Here is a 14,297-nt window from a genome sequence, read left to right on the forward strand (position 1 = left end):
AGTAGAATATGTGACCAGTTACTCAACCAACCAGCACCTTTCACTGCACAGAAACAAGAACCAAATACTGGAAGACAGAAAAGTAGAAAAAGGAGCACCTCCTCTCCCCTTCACTGAACTCACCACTCAGCAAACACATACCTCCAGACTCTGTTTACAATCTGCACTCCTTATCAATCTTTTAGTCATTCTTTGCTGTTTTTCTATATTCTGTCCAACATTCTGACCTGCCACCCATCTTTGTGCAATTATATACTTTTACTTTAATTTTGATATGACCTTTAACATTTACAGTAAACCATGGATAGTGAGTCCTCCCCACTCCGAATCCTGTTCATACTGAGAATCGCAGGGTGGAGAGCTGGGATATCCTGTCTCAAAACACAGTCACAGAGACACAGCATCATTTACAGCACAGAACAAGGCCATTTGGCCCATCAATTCCATGTCAGCTCTCCAGGGAGCAATCCACTCAGTCCCACTGCCCCACATCAGCCCATAGCCCTGCAAGTTTATTTCCTTCAAGTGACCATCCAGTTTCCTTTGAAAATCATTGATTATTTCCACTTCCACCACACACATTGGCAGCGAGTTCCAGGTCAGAACCACTTGCTGCAGAAGAAGTTCTTCCTCACATTCCTGCTTCAACTCTTCCTCAAAACCTTCAATCTGTGTTCCCTAGTTCTTGTACCATTAGTTCATGGGAACAGTTTTTCTTTGTCTAATTTATCAAAGTCTCTCAGAATCTTGTGCATTTCTATGAAATTTTCCCTCAATCTCCTTTGCTCCAAGGAGAATAACCCCAACTTCTCCAACCTACCCTTGTGAACTCTCTGCTGTGTCAGCAGGTGGGATAACTGAGTGAATCCCTTCCCACACACACAGCAGGTGAACGGCCTCTCCCCAGTGTGAACTTGCTGGTGTGTCAGCAGGTGGGATAACTGAGTGAATCCCTTCCCACACACGGAGCCAGTGAACGGCCTCTCCCCAATGTGACTGAGTTAATGAATATCCAGCTTTGATGGAGAACCGAATCCCTTCCCACAGTCCCCACATTTCCATGGTTTCTCCATGGCGAGGGTGTCCTTGTGTCTCTCCAGGTTGGATCATCAGTTGAAGCCTCATCCACACACAGAACATGTGTACGGATTCTCCCCGTTGTGAATGGTGTGATGTTTTTTCAGGCTGTGTAACTGGTTAAAGCTCTTTCCACAGTCAGTCACTGGAACACTCTCAGTCGGGTGTGTGTGCGTCTCGGTGCTTTTCCAGTCACACTGATGTTTGAAATCTTTTCCCACAGACAGAACAGACAAACATTTCTCCTTCCACATTCAAAGGCCGATGATATTCAGGTCCTGATGAATCGCGTGTTTCCGTCAGATCTTGATGTGATGTTTGGTTTGAATTTCCCGTCAGTAAATCCTCCCCTTCTAATACCCTGTAAAAGGAGTTTACAAAAGTCAGCACTGTCAGTCCAGGATAGAAATTGAGAACAGACAGTTCTAGTTTCTATGGAACATTCTTTCCTCTCGTTTCCCCCAAACATGTGGTCCATTCAAACTAAAAGAAGCCAAAATAAGCAACAAATTGTGACAGAAGCAAACGGAACCTTCCCAACTAAACCAGAACATTGCTCCCAGTGTCCATGAGACACTCTGTATCCTGAGGTGTCCACCGGTTGCAGAAGGCCACCCCGGCACGGACAAGACCAGGGAAGACAGGGCTGCAGCCAGAGTGACACCCCCACTCCCAACATGGTCCCTGTACATCCTGGACCTACACATTGCTTCTCAGCCTGAGCGAGAGGGAGAGAGAGAGATGGAGAAGGTGAGAACTGAATGTTTAAATATACAAGACAGATACAAACCTGGGTGGGTTTGGGGTGGATGAGGTGAGGGTGAGGAGGGCATTGGGGGGACTGGGGGGTTTTGGAAGGGAAGGTCATCAAAAGGGGTGTGGGTGGTGTTTTAGCCAGGCCCAAGAGCAGGTCCAGGAAAAGATCCTCCAACCTTCCCACCCCACCTCCACACTGAGTGGCCAGAGATTAGGAGAATGGGGTTAAACTGTAACCAAGGCCATTGATAAGGTCCCACAAGGCAGACTGGTCATGAATGACAAGCCCATGGGATCCAACACAAAACAGCAAGTTAGAGCCAAAATTGACTCAGAGGCAGGAAGCAAAGAGTAATGGTTGATGAGTGTTTGTGTGACTGGAAGGCTGTTTTCAGTGAGGTTCTGCAGGGATCAGTACTGGCTTTTTGTTCTATAGATCAATGGTTTGGACTTGAATGTAGGGGATTTGATTAAAAAGTTTGCAGATGAAACAAAAATTGACCATATGGTTGATAATGAAGAAGAAAGCTGTAAACTGCAGGAAGATATCAATGGACTGGTTAGGTGGGCAGAATAGTGACAAATGGAATTCAATCCGGAGAAGTGTGAGGTAATGCATTTGGAGACAGCTGGCAAGGCAAGGGAATACACAATAAATGGTAGGATATTGAGAAGTATAAAGGAACAGAGGGGCCTTGGAGTGCATGTTCATAGATCCCTGAACATGGCTGGGCAGGTAGAAAAGGCGTAAGGGATACTTGCCTTTATTAGCCAAGGCAGAGAATATAAGAGCATGGAGGTTCTGCTGAAAATGTATAAAACACTGGTTAGGACACAGCTGGAGGACTGTGTACAGTTCTGGTCACTGCACTGTTGGAAAGATGTGGCTATATTAGAGAAAATACAGAGGAGATTTACAAGGATGTTGGCTGGATTGGAGAATTTTCGTTCTGAGGAAATATTGGATCGGTGAGGGTTGTTTTCTTTGGAACAGAGGAGGCTGAGGGGAGACCGAATTGAAGTGTAGAAAATGATGATGGGTCTAAATAGAGTGGATAGGAAGGACCTATTCCCCTTGGCTGAGGGGTCCATAACCAGGGGCATAGATTTAGAGAAAGAGGTAGGAAATTTAAAAGGGATTTGAGGGGAAATGTTTTCAGACAGAGGGTGGTGGGGATCTGTAACTCACTGCCTGGGAGGGTGGTAGAGGCAGAAACCCTCACAACAATTAAAAAGTACTTGGATATGCACGTGAAGTGCCCTAAACTACAAGGGTATTATTACGACCGACCGCTCAAGTCAAAGCCCCCCAGTCAAAATATACAATTTTGATAGTGGTGGGAGAAACGCACTGTTGATTCAGTCCCGTCCCTCACAGATCGCCTGACATTTTAAACATTCCAAATTAAAGATCCAGCCAAATTGTACCATCTATTAACCCCCGAATAAGGCTAACCAAACCAGGTGTCTATAGATCAACAAATTAACTGTATAATTAGAAAAACTAAATTCTTAAACACTACTGACATATAAATAGTTAAAACAGAAAAAATAGTGACTTTGCATATTTATGCTCCTGCCGAAGTGAAATCTTCCGATATGGAATAGTCCAATGTTGCTTGAAGTCCTCACAGCCGTGTGATGGGGGGAGAAAATAAAAGTTTCTTCAACAGTAGAACAGTCCACAGTCTAGTTCAGCAGTTGAATTGATGCTGTTCTTCTCCAGCAATAAATTTCAACAATTACAGTTCAGTAGTTAAAGGAATTGGATATTTTTTTTTAGAAATTAATCTGGCTTGACATCAGAATTCTGAGAGAATAATAAATAGGGTTTAAATAAACCAAGAGAGAGCTCTCTTTTCCTTCAGTATATGCTGGATGATAATCTGTGTCTGTCTCTGTTAACGGTGTCTCAAATGCTAGTTTTTCAACTAGTTTCAAATGTCAATTGGAAACAATGCATCTCTCGATCTTCAGTCTGAGTGGCTGCATCCCGGGGCAACGAGAATACATTCTTTGACTCAGTCTCTGGAGCTTGTTGCCTTCAAGCAGCACTGCTCCTTTTCCAGCCTTAAAGGCACACTGCATTCTTCCTGGAAAAAAAAATACAGGATCATCACACTCTGGACCAAGAGCTGGAAAGCGGGATTAGGCTGGATGGCTCCTTGTCAGCCAATGAGGACACGATGGGCCAAATGGCCTCCTTCCGTACTGTAAATTTCCAGGATTCTAAGTTGAGAAGCAGCCCCTTCGGGTAACGATACAGGGGCTGTAACCTCTCACAGTGAATATATACATGGCCCATGGACTCTTCAAGGCTGCAAACATCACATGCAGCCTGAGAGTGGGTGAAGCTGCTGAAAACCCTATTGTCCAGGATGCTCCATCTCCTGGGCACTCGGACCCAGTCGGAAACAGAATTTGTCAGGTCCTGTTTGCTCTCTGTGCCTTCACCAAGATGGCTGTGCTTGCACCCTGACCCCGCCCTGTCCAAGATGGCGGCCAGTGACCCCTCTCCCCCGGGCCTGTCACCATGAGGTAAACACGGGGCTTCTTGGCCTACCCCAGGTGTATATGAAGCCTCCCAGCCCACCCACGGCTCCAATTCCTCCCCTGTACCCACAATCTCCTCTCGCCTCCCGATCCACCTGGTCCATCTCAGTCCATCTCCATTACCTACGCTGGACATGCTCAGTGCACAGTTCGATCCCACGCCAATGCACCGGGCCCCTGTGGTCATTGAAAAGGGACTGACTCTTATCACGGGAGTCCTGGGTAATGAATCCTCCACTGAAAGCTCCAAATATTGAATGGATGATTTTGTGTCATCCCATTGAGATCAGGGCCAGAGAGACAATGGAGAAAATTATTAAATAAATTATACAGAAACCCGAGTGCCCGGGACATCAACTATGGTGTGAAGTACACTGGGAATTCTGTTCTTCACCCACATTTGGACTCAGGAATTAGAGGGATGTTTTCATAACTTGTAGTTGACACCAAACTGGATGATAGAACTAATAATGAGGAGGAGTGCATTGAAATCCAGGAAGACAGAAACAGGCTGGCAGACTGGACAGATAAATGGGAAATGAAATTCAACATCGTGAAATATGAGCTGGTTCATTGTGGGAGGAGGAATAAGGAGGCCAGTTATTGGTTAGAATGTAATTAAATGGAGCAGAGGAGCAAAGAGATCTGGGAACAGAGTCACATAAATCACTAAAAGGAGCAACACAAGTGGATAAGAGAGCAAAGAAAGAGCTGATGTTCTTTTCTCGAGGAATACAATGTAACAGCAGGGAGGGAATGTTACATTTATAGAGAACCTCACTTAGAAGGACTGTGAGCAGTTCTGGTCTCCAGATTAAAAAAGGATATTGAAGACTGAAGAAAGTGCAGAATAGATTTACAAAGATGTCACCAGAGAGGATGTTACTATCCAGCAAGATTGAGCAGGCTGGGGATCCTTTCTCTGGAAAAGAGAAGACGAGGAGGAGATCTGATAGAGGTCTTCAAAATTATCAGGGAGTCAGAACAAGGGGGCAGCAATATAATACAGACATTAACAGGTCAAATAGAGAATTTAGGAGGAATTTCTCTACTCAGAGTGGTGAGAATGTGGAACTCACTGCCATGTGGAGTGGTTGAAGGTGATAACAATGATGTGTTTAAGGGGAGGCTCAATGCATTTATGAGGGAGAAGGGAATAGAGGGATATGAGGGCAGGGTGGGATGATGTAATTAGATTGGGAGGAGGCTCATGTGGATTATAAACAGCAGCACAGACTAGAGGGGCTGAACGGCCTGTTTTTGGGCTGTAATTCTGTGTACATTCAGCCTGGGTGGATTAATGCTCAGGTTCACTGGGCCCAGGGGTGGATTAATGAAAGTTCTGGCTCTATGTTTTAGACGATGCTGCCGAGTACTGCAGGTGATGGAGAAGAGTTTCTCTCTATCTACCCTGTCAGTTTCAATTAATATCTTGAAAACTTGGATCAAATCACCCCTTAATCTTCTGAATTCCAGGGACTACAACCCTCACAGTGAGGTGATTCATTCTGGCAGAAGGAATAGGGAGAGGCAACATACACTTAATGGTACAGTTCTAAAGAGTTTGCAGGGATAGAGGGACCTGAGGGTTCATGTGCAGAGATCACTGAAAGTGGAAGGATGTATTGAGGGAACAGTTGGCAAAGCAAATGGGATCTTGGGCCTCATAAATAGAGGTATTGAACACAAAAGGAAGGAAGTTATGCTGAACATTTATAAAGCTCTGGTTAGGCCACAACTAGAGTATTGCATCCAGTTCTGGTCACCACACTTTCGGAAGGATGTGAAGGTCCTTGAGAGGGTGCAGAGACTTATCAGAATGGTTCCTGAGATGAGAGAATTTAACTACAAGGTTAGGTTGGAGGAACTGGTGTTGTTCTCCTTGGAGCAAAGGAGATTGAGGGGAGATCTGATAGAGGTGTTGAAAATGATGACAGGTTTAGATAAGGCAGACCAAGAAAAGCTGTTCCCATTAGCTGATGATACAAGGATTAGTGGACACAGATTCAGGTTTTGAGATACAGGAGGGATGTGAGGAAGCAGTTTTTTTACACAGTGAATGGTAATGACCTGGAACTCACTGCCTACGAGGGTGGTGGAAGTGGAGACGATCAATGATTACAAAAGGAAATTAGATGGGCACTTGAGGGAAATAAACCTGCAGGACTACGGGGATAGAGTGGGGGAATGGGACTGACTGGATTGTTCTACAAAGAGCTGGGATGGAATCAAAAAGATCAATGTCCTCCTTCTGTGCTGTAATGACTATGATTCATTTGTGTAATCTCTCCTCGTAATTTAACCCTTGGAGTCCAGGTATCATTCAGGTAAATCTACACTGCACTCCCTCCAAGGCCATTATATCCTTCCGAAGGTGTGGTGCCCAGAACTGAACACAATACTCCAGGTGTGGTCTAACCAGGGCTTTGTGTATCTCAGTGCTTTTCCAGTCTCACTGATACCTGAAATCTTTTCCCACAGACAGAACAGACAAACCTTTCTCCTTCCACATTCAAAGGCTGATGATATTCAGGTCCTGATGTATCGAGTGACTCTGTCAGATCTTGATCTGATGTTTGGCTCGAGATTCCCCATCTGCATATCCCCTGCTTCTAAGCCCCTGTAAAAGGAGTTAACAAAAACCATCACTGTCAGTCCAGGATAGAAATTCACAACATTCTCTCCTCCTGCTTCCTGGCCCAGGATGACTGTGCATGCACCCTGCTGTACATTGTCCTGAGGGAGGCCACACACCAGCCTGGATTCACGTCTGCGGCTGCAGAAACGCCTGTGTATTCCCCTATCAAATCTCCGATCACTATTGCTCAGTCAGTCAGCTTTGTGACCCTCTGTGAAGCTGATCCAACTGTGCTGCCATGGCCTTGACTCTGGCTGCACTCCTTAGATGAACCATCACTTTCATCAGTATTCAGAACTGAATACTGGTTGGAGAGTGAGATGCACTCAGGGGTCTCCTGCATTCCCTGTCTGTTTCTTCTTGACTGTCAGTTGGCCACCCATTGCCTCTCTCCCTGCATACTCTTAAGCTGCAGGGTGACCATATCTATAAACGTGCTGTCCACAAATCTCTCACCTCATGGGTGCACCGCAGTGACACCAGCTGCAGTTCATGCTCCGAAAACCGGAGCTCGAACTGCTGCAACTTGTTTTATCTTCATCCATGTGATGTGGGTGTTGCTGGCTCGGCCAGTATTTATTGTCCATCCCAAACTGCCCTTGACAACTGAGAGGCTCGCTCGGCCATTTCAGAGGGCATTTCAGAGTCAGCCACATTGCTGTGGATCTGGAGTCACATATAGGACAGACCAGGTAAGGACAGCAGCTTTCCCATCTCATGAACCAGATGGCTTTTTAATTGCAGATTTATTTATTGAATTTAAATGTCACCATCTGCCGTGGTGGGATTCGAACCCATGTTCCAGTGACATTACCCCGATGTCACCACCTCCCCCAATGATACTTCCTACACAAAAGGTTATCTGGAGTTGGCACATTACACAGGATGTGCACTCCAGAGGTCGGAGCAGCCCCACCATTGGCAGGAATTTGAAACTTTTAACCGCAAAGGCTTTTGTCATCAAAAAGGACTGTGTAATGTATCAGTGTGGTGTGAGATATTCAAGTGTTGAATAAGTCAAGAAAATATCTTTGGAAATAGCTGACACCACAATTTACAATCAAAGTGCTATTTAGTTAATTGGGGATTTCTTTTAGTTTAGTTATTAGAACAAAAGACTGAAAATGTGAAATCTTGTGTAATTTATTAGTGTGGTCTGGGGATTCATATCTCATATTTTTCATATTGACAATCTGTGAGGTCTTAACAACTGGAAAGTGGGATGAACAGATACAATGGGCAGAATGGCCTCCTCCTGTGCTGTAAATAGAGTCAGAGAGTTATACAGCACAGAAACAGGCCCTTCGGCCCATCGTGTCCGTGCCGATCATCAAGCACCTAACTATTCTAATCCCATTTTCCAGCACTTGGCCCATAGTCTTGTCTGCTATGGCGTTTCAAGTGCTCATCTAAATACATGGTTAAATGTTGTGAGGGTTCCGGCCTCTACCACCTCTTCAGGCAGTGCTTTTCAGATTCCAACCACCCTCTGGGTGAAACTTTTTTTTTCCCCACAAATCCTCTCTAAACCTCCTGCCCCTTACCTTAAATCAATGTCTCCTGGTTATTGACACCTCCACGAAGGGAAAAAGTTTCTTCCTATCTAACCTATCAATGCCCCTCATAAATTTGAATACCTCAATCATGTCCCCCTTCAGCCTTCTCTGCTCTAATGAAAACAACCCCAGCCATTTCAGTCTCTCTTCATACCTGAAATGCTCCAGACCAGGCAACATCCTTGTGATACTTCTCTGCACCCTCTCCAGTGCAATCACATCCTTCCTATAGTGTGGTGCCTAGAACTGTACACAGTACTCCAGCTGTGGCCTAACTAGCGTTTTATACAGTTCCACCATAACCTCCCTGCTCTTATATTCTATGCCTCAGCTGATAAAGGCAAGTATCCCATATGCCTTCCTAACCACCTTATCTACCTGTGCTGCTGCCTTCAGTGATCTATGGACAAGTACACCAAGGTCCCTCTGACCCTCTGTACTTCCTCGGGTCCTACCATCCATTGTATATTCCCTTGCCTTGTTAGTCCTCCCAAAATGCATCACCTGACACTTCTCAGGATTAAATTCCATTTGCCACTGCTCTGCCCATCTTACCAGCCCATCGATATCGTCCTGTAATCTAAGGCTTTCCTCCTCACTATTTACGACACCACCAATTTTCATGTCAACTGCGAATTTACTTATCATGCCTCCTATATTCACATCTAAATCATTAATGTACACTACAAACAGTAAGGGTCCCAGTACCGATCCCTGCGGTACACCACTGGTCTCGGGTTTCCACTCGCAAAAACAACCCTCGACCATCACCCTCTGCCTCCTGCCACTAAGCCAATTTTGGATCCAATTTGCCAAATTGCCCTGGATCCCATGGGCTCTGACCTTCTTAACCACTCTCCCATGTGGGACCTTATCAAAAGCTTACTGAAGTCCATGCAGACTACATCAACTGCTTTACCCTCATCTACACACCTAGTCACTGCCTTGAAAAATTCAATCAAGTTAGTTAGACACGATCTCCCCCTGACAAAGCCATGTTGACTATCCCTGATTAATCCCTGCCTCTCCAAGTGGAGATTAATCATGTCCCTCATAATTTCTTCCAATGTTTTCCCAACCACTGATGTTAGACTCACTGGCCTGTAAGTACCTGGTTTATCCCTGCTACCCTTCTTGATAATGGCACCACATTCGTAGTCCTCCAGTCCTCTGGTACCTCTCCTGTGACCAGAGAGGATCTGAAAATTTATGTCAGAGCACTTGCTCTCTCCTCCCTTGCCTCACATAACAGCCTGGGATACATCTCATCTGGGACTGGGGATTTATCCACTTTTAAGCCCGCTAAAACAGCTAATACTTCCTCACTTTCAATGCTAATATGTTCAAGTGTATCACAATCCCCCTCCCTGATCTCTACACCTACATCATCTTACTCCATAGTGAACACAGATGCAAAGTAATCATTTAAAACCTCACCTATGTCCTCCGACTTCACACACAGATTGGCACTTTGGTCCCTAATGGGCCCCACTCTTTCACTGCTTATCCTCTTGCCCTTAATATACTTAGAAAATGCCTTAGCGTTTTCCTTGATCTTGCCCGCCAGTGTTTTTTCATGCCCCCTCTTTGCTCTCCTAATTACTTTTTTTTGTACCCCCCCCCCCCCCCCCTCCTCACCCACCCCCCAAACTACACTTTCTATACTCCTCCAGGTCCTCTGCTGTTTTCAGCACTTTGAATCTGGCATAAGCCTCCTTTTTTTTTTCTGATCCAATCCTCTATATCCCTTGACATCCAGGTTTCCCTGGACTTGTTGGTCCTACCCTTCACCTTTACGGGTACACGTTGCCTCTGAACCCTTACTATTTCCTCTTTGAATGACTCGCACTGGTCTGATGCAGACTTTCCTACAAGTAGCTGCTCCCAGTCCACTTTGGCCAGATCCTGTTTTATCATATTGAACTCGGCCTTCCCCCAATTCAGTACTTTTATTTCCAGCCCGCCTTTGTCTTTTTCTTAGAGTTATGGTCACTATCCCCGAAATGCACCCCCACTGACACTTCTACCACTTGTCCAGCATCATTCCCTAGGATTAGGTCCAGTACTGCGCCTTTTCTTGTTGCACTTTCTGGGTACTGGCTCAAAAAAGTCTCCTGTATATATTTTAAGAACTCCGCCCCCTTGAAGTCTTTTACACTCAGACCATCCCAGTTGATATCAGGTAAGTTGAAATCCCCTATTACTCCATTATTTTTACACCTCTCTGAGATTGGCCTACATATCTGCTCCTCTATCTCTCCCTGACTGTTTGGAGGCCTGCAGTACACTCCCAGCCAAGTGATTGCCCCCTTTTTGTTTTCAAGTTCTACTCATCTGGCCTCATTTGAAGAACCTTCTCAGATATCATCCCTCCTTCGACAGGTTTGCGTCTGCCTGCAATGAATTTGGCCTAACCATCAGCCTCAAGAAAACGAACATCATGGGGCAGGACGTCAGAAATGCTCCATCCATCAATATTGGCGACCACGCTCTGGAAGTGGTTCAAGAGTTCAGCTACCTAGTCTCAACTATCACCAGTAACCTGTCTCTAGATGCAGAAATCAACAAGCGCATGGGTAAGGCTTCCACTGCTATGTCCAGACTGGCCAAGAGAGTGTGGGAAAATGGCGCACTGACACGGAACACAAAACTCCGAGTGTATCAGGCCTGTGTCCTCAGTACCTTGCTCTACGGCAGCGAGGCCTGGACAACGTATGCCAGCCAAGAGCGACGTCTCAATTCATTCCAACTTCGCTGTCTTCGGAGAATACTTGGCATCAGGTGGCAGGACTATATCTCCAACACAGAAGTCCTTGAAGCGGCCAACACCCCCAGCTTATACACACTACTGAGTCAGCGGCGCTTGAGATGGCTTGGCCATGTGAGCCGCATGGAAGATGGCAGGATCCCCAAAGGCACATTGTACGGCGTGCTCGCCACTGGTATCAGACCCACCGGCCGACCATGTCTCCGCTATAAAGACGTCTGCAAACTCGACATGAAATCGTGTGACATTGATCACAAGTCGTGGGAGTCAGTTGCCAGCATTCGCCAGAGCTGGCGGGCAGCCATAAAGACAGGGCTAAATTGTGGCGAGTCGAAGAGACTCAGTAGTTGGCAGGAAAAAAGACAGAGGCGCAAGGGGAGAGCCAACTGTGCAACAGCCCCGACAAACAAATTTCTCTGCAGCACCTGTGGAAGAGCCTGTCACTCCAGAATTGGCCTTTATAGCCACTCCAGGCGCTGCTTCACAAACCACTGACCACCTCCAGGTGCGTATCCATTGTCTCTCGAGATAAGGAGGCCCAAAAGAAGAAAGAAAAGAAAGAAACTGCAGTAATTGACTCCTTGATCAACAGTGCAATGCGACCGCCTCTTTTATCCCTTCTCCTGTCACACCTGAAGATTCTATACCCTGGAATATTGAGCTGCCAGTCCTGCCCTTCCCTCAACCATCTCCGTGATAGCAACTATATCATCCCATGTGCTAATCAACACCCTCAATTCATCTGTCTTGCATTAAAATAAATGCAATCCAGCCTTGCATTTGTCACTTGTGCCTTAACAGGTCTATATTTGCTCTGCCGAACAGACTGACTCAGTTTCTCTTCGAGATTTGACTGAGCATCACCCGCTCCTATACCTCCACTCTGTATCCCATTCCTCTGCCAAATGTGTTTAAACTGCCCCCAACAGCACTCGTAAACCTCCCAGCAAGGATGTTCGTCCAACTTATACGGGTCCCACCTTTGCCAGAAACAGACCCAGTGATCCAGGAAGCTAAAGCCCTCCCTCCTGCACCATCTCTTCAGCCACGCATTCATCTGCTCTATCCTCCTATTCCGATACTCACTAGCATGTGGCACTGGAGTAATCCAGAGATTACAACCTTTGAGGTCCTGCTTTTTAATCTGCCACCTAGCTCCCTAAATTCTTGTTTCAGGTCTTCATCCTCTTTTTACCTCCGTCGTTGGTACCAATGTGTTCCACGACCTCTGAATATTCGCCCCCCCTTCAGAATGTCCTGCAGCCATTCCGTGACTAACTTGACCCTAGCACCAGGGAGGCAACATACCATCCTGAAGTCATATTTGTCGCCACAGAAATGCCGATCTGTATCCCTTACGATAGAATCCATTATCAGTATAGTTCTTCCAGTCCTTTTCCTCCCCTGCTGTGCAGCAGAGCCATGCGTGGTAACACAAACTTGGCTGCTGCTGCTTTCCGCTGGGAGGTCATTCCCCCCAACAGTATCCAAAGTGGTCTATCTGTTTGAGAGGGGGATGGCCACAGGGGACTCCTGCACTACCTGTCTGTGCCTACTACTCCATCTGGTGGTCACCCATCTCATTTCTGCCTGTGCAGCCATTACCTGCAGTGTGACCACCTCTCTAAACGTGCTATCCACAACGTCCTCAGCATCGCCGATGCTCCACAGTGAATCCACCTGCAGCTCCATAATGCGGGTAGTCAGTAGCTGCAGCTGGATCCACTTCCTGCACACATGGTCGTCAGGGACACTGGAAGCATCTCTGATTTCCCACATCGCGCAGGAGGAGCATATCACGGGGCTGAGCTCTCCTGCCATGACTTACCTTTAGATTATTTAGTTACTCCCTTTAAAAAATATTAATTACACGAGAGGATTGTTCTACTCCAAACACTACCCACGACAATCTAAATTACTCTAATTTAAAAAAAACACACTCTTAGAACTCACTTTATCACTCGAGGTCTTTTTTTAAACAACTTTCCCCTTATTTTTTAAAGCTAATTAAATTGACTAACAGTTGTTAATTACCCAACCAATCACAAACAAAGAACAAAGAACAGTTCAGCACAGGAACAGGCCATTCGGCCTGTACATGGGTTTCTGCTGGGTGCTCCGGTTTCTTCCCACAGCCAAAGATTTGCAGGTTGATAAGTAAATTGGCGATTGTAAATTGCCCCTAGTGCAGGTAGGTGGTAGGGGAATTGAGGGCTTGTGGTAGGAATATGGGATTAATGTAGGATTAATATAAATGGCTGGTTGATGGTCGGCACAGACTCGGTGGGCCGAAGGACCTGTTTCAGTGCTGTATCTCGAAATAAATAAATAATAAACCTCAATACTTAAAAATAAAAGACGGCTCATCGGCTACTTACTTACCTTCTATTGGTGTCAGTTAAATCTCGGGAAGCTGCCCCTTATTCTGATGAAAACTGGAATGTTTAATTTCCAGCTCCTTGGACAAACTTCCTAATTTTGAAGAAAGGGAAACAAAGTTACAAAACTTACCAGCCAATCAACTCACAGGCTTCCTGACTCGGTGGAAACGGGAGAAGAAACTGGGAAATGGCGGCTCGGATACTGAAGTCGCTGCACCATCGCTTTAATGCGGCCCCTCCCTTCCCCCGGGGTTCTCGCCGAACCCGGCGGCTCTGATTCAGGGCCTGAGAGCCGTTGAAACTCGGTGTTATCGAGGCTGCGCTCAGATTCCGGGAACGGCACCGCGCATGCTCCGCGGAGATAAGCGGACTCCGTGAGGCGGAGCCTTCTGACGCGTGCGTGTTGCGGTTCTTGGGGTGGAGATAGGCCGTATTTCTGCGCGCGGTGCATTCTGGGCACTATAGGCTGCCATTTACCAGTCGGGGAATGGACGGGTAGTTCATGGTTCATCCTCAGAAAAGTAAAATGGTATAAAGCAGCAAACATATATTAATGGCGCGTTTGCTGG

At 46.1% G+C, this 14,297-nt stretch overlaps 1 long non-coding RNA gene across 1 annotated transcript; it reads right to left on the minus strand.

Moving 5' to 3' along the window:
• Positions 1–729: 729 nt before the first annotated feature.
• On the minus strand, positions 730–14,055 carry LOC137349366 (uncharacterized). The gene is made up of 4 exons (XR_010969354.1): positions 13,859–14,055; positions 6,883–7,006; positions 3,393–3,926; positions 730–1,438 (listed from the first exon to the last, which is right to left on the minus strand). It is a non-coding gene; the product is annotated as an uncharacterized lncRNA (long non-coding RNA).
• Positions 14,056–14,297: the final 242 nt, after the last annotated feature.

Source organism: Heterodontus francisci, chromosome 34 (genome assembly GCF_036365525.1).
Source record: "Heterodontus francisci isolate sHetFra1 chromosome 34, sHetFra1.hap1, whole genome shotgun sequence".
NCBI lineage: Eukaryota > Metazoa > Chordata > Chondrichthyes > Heterodontiformes > Heterodontidae > Heterodontus > Heterodontus francisci.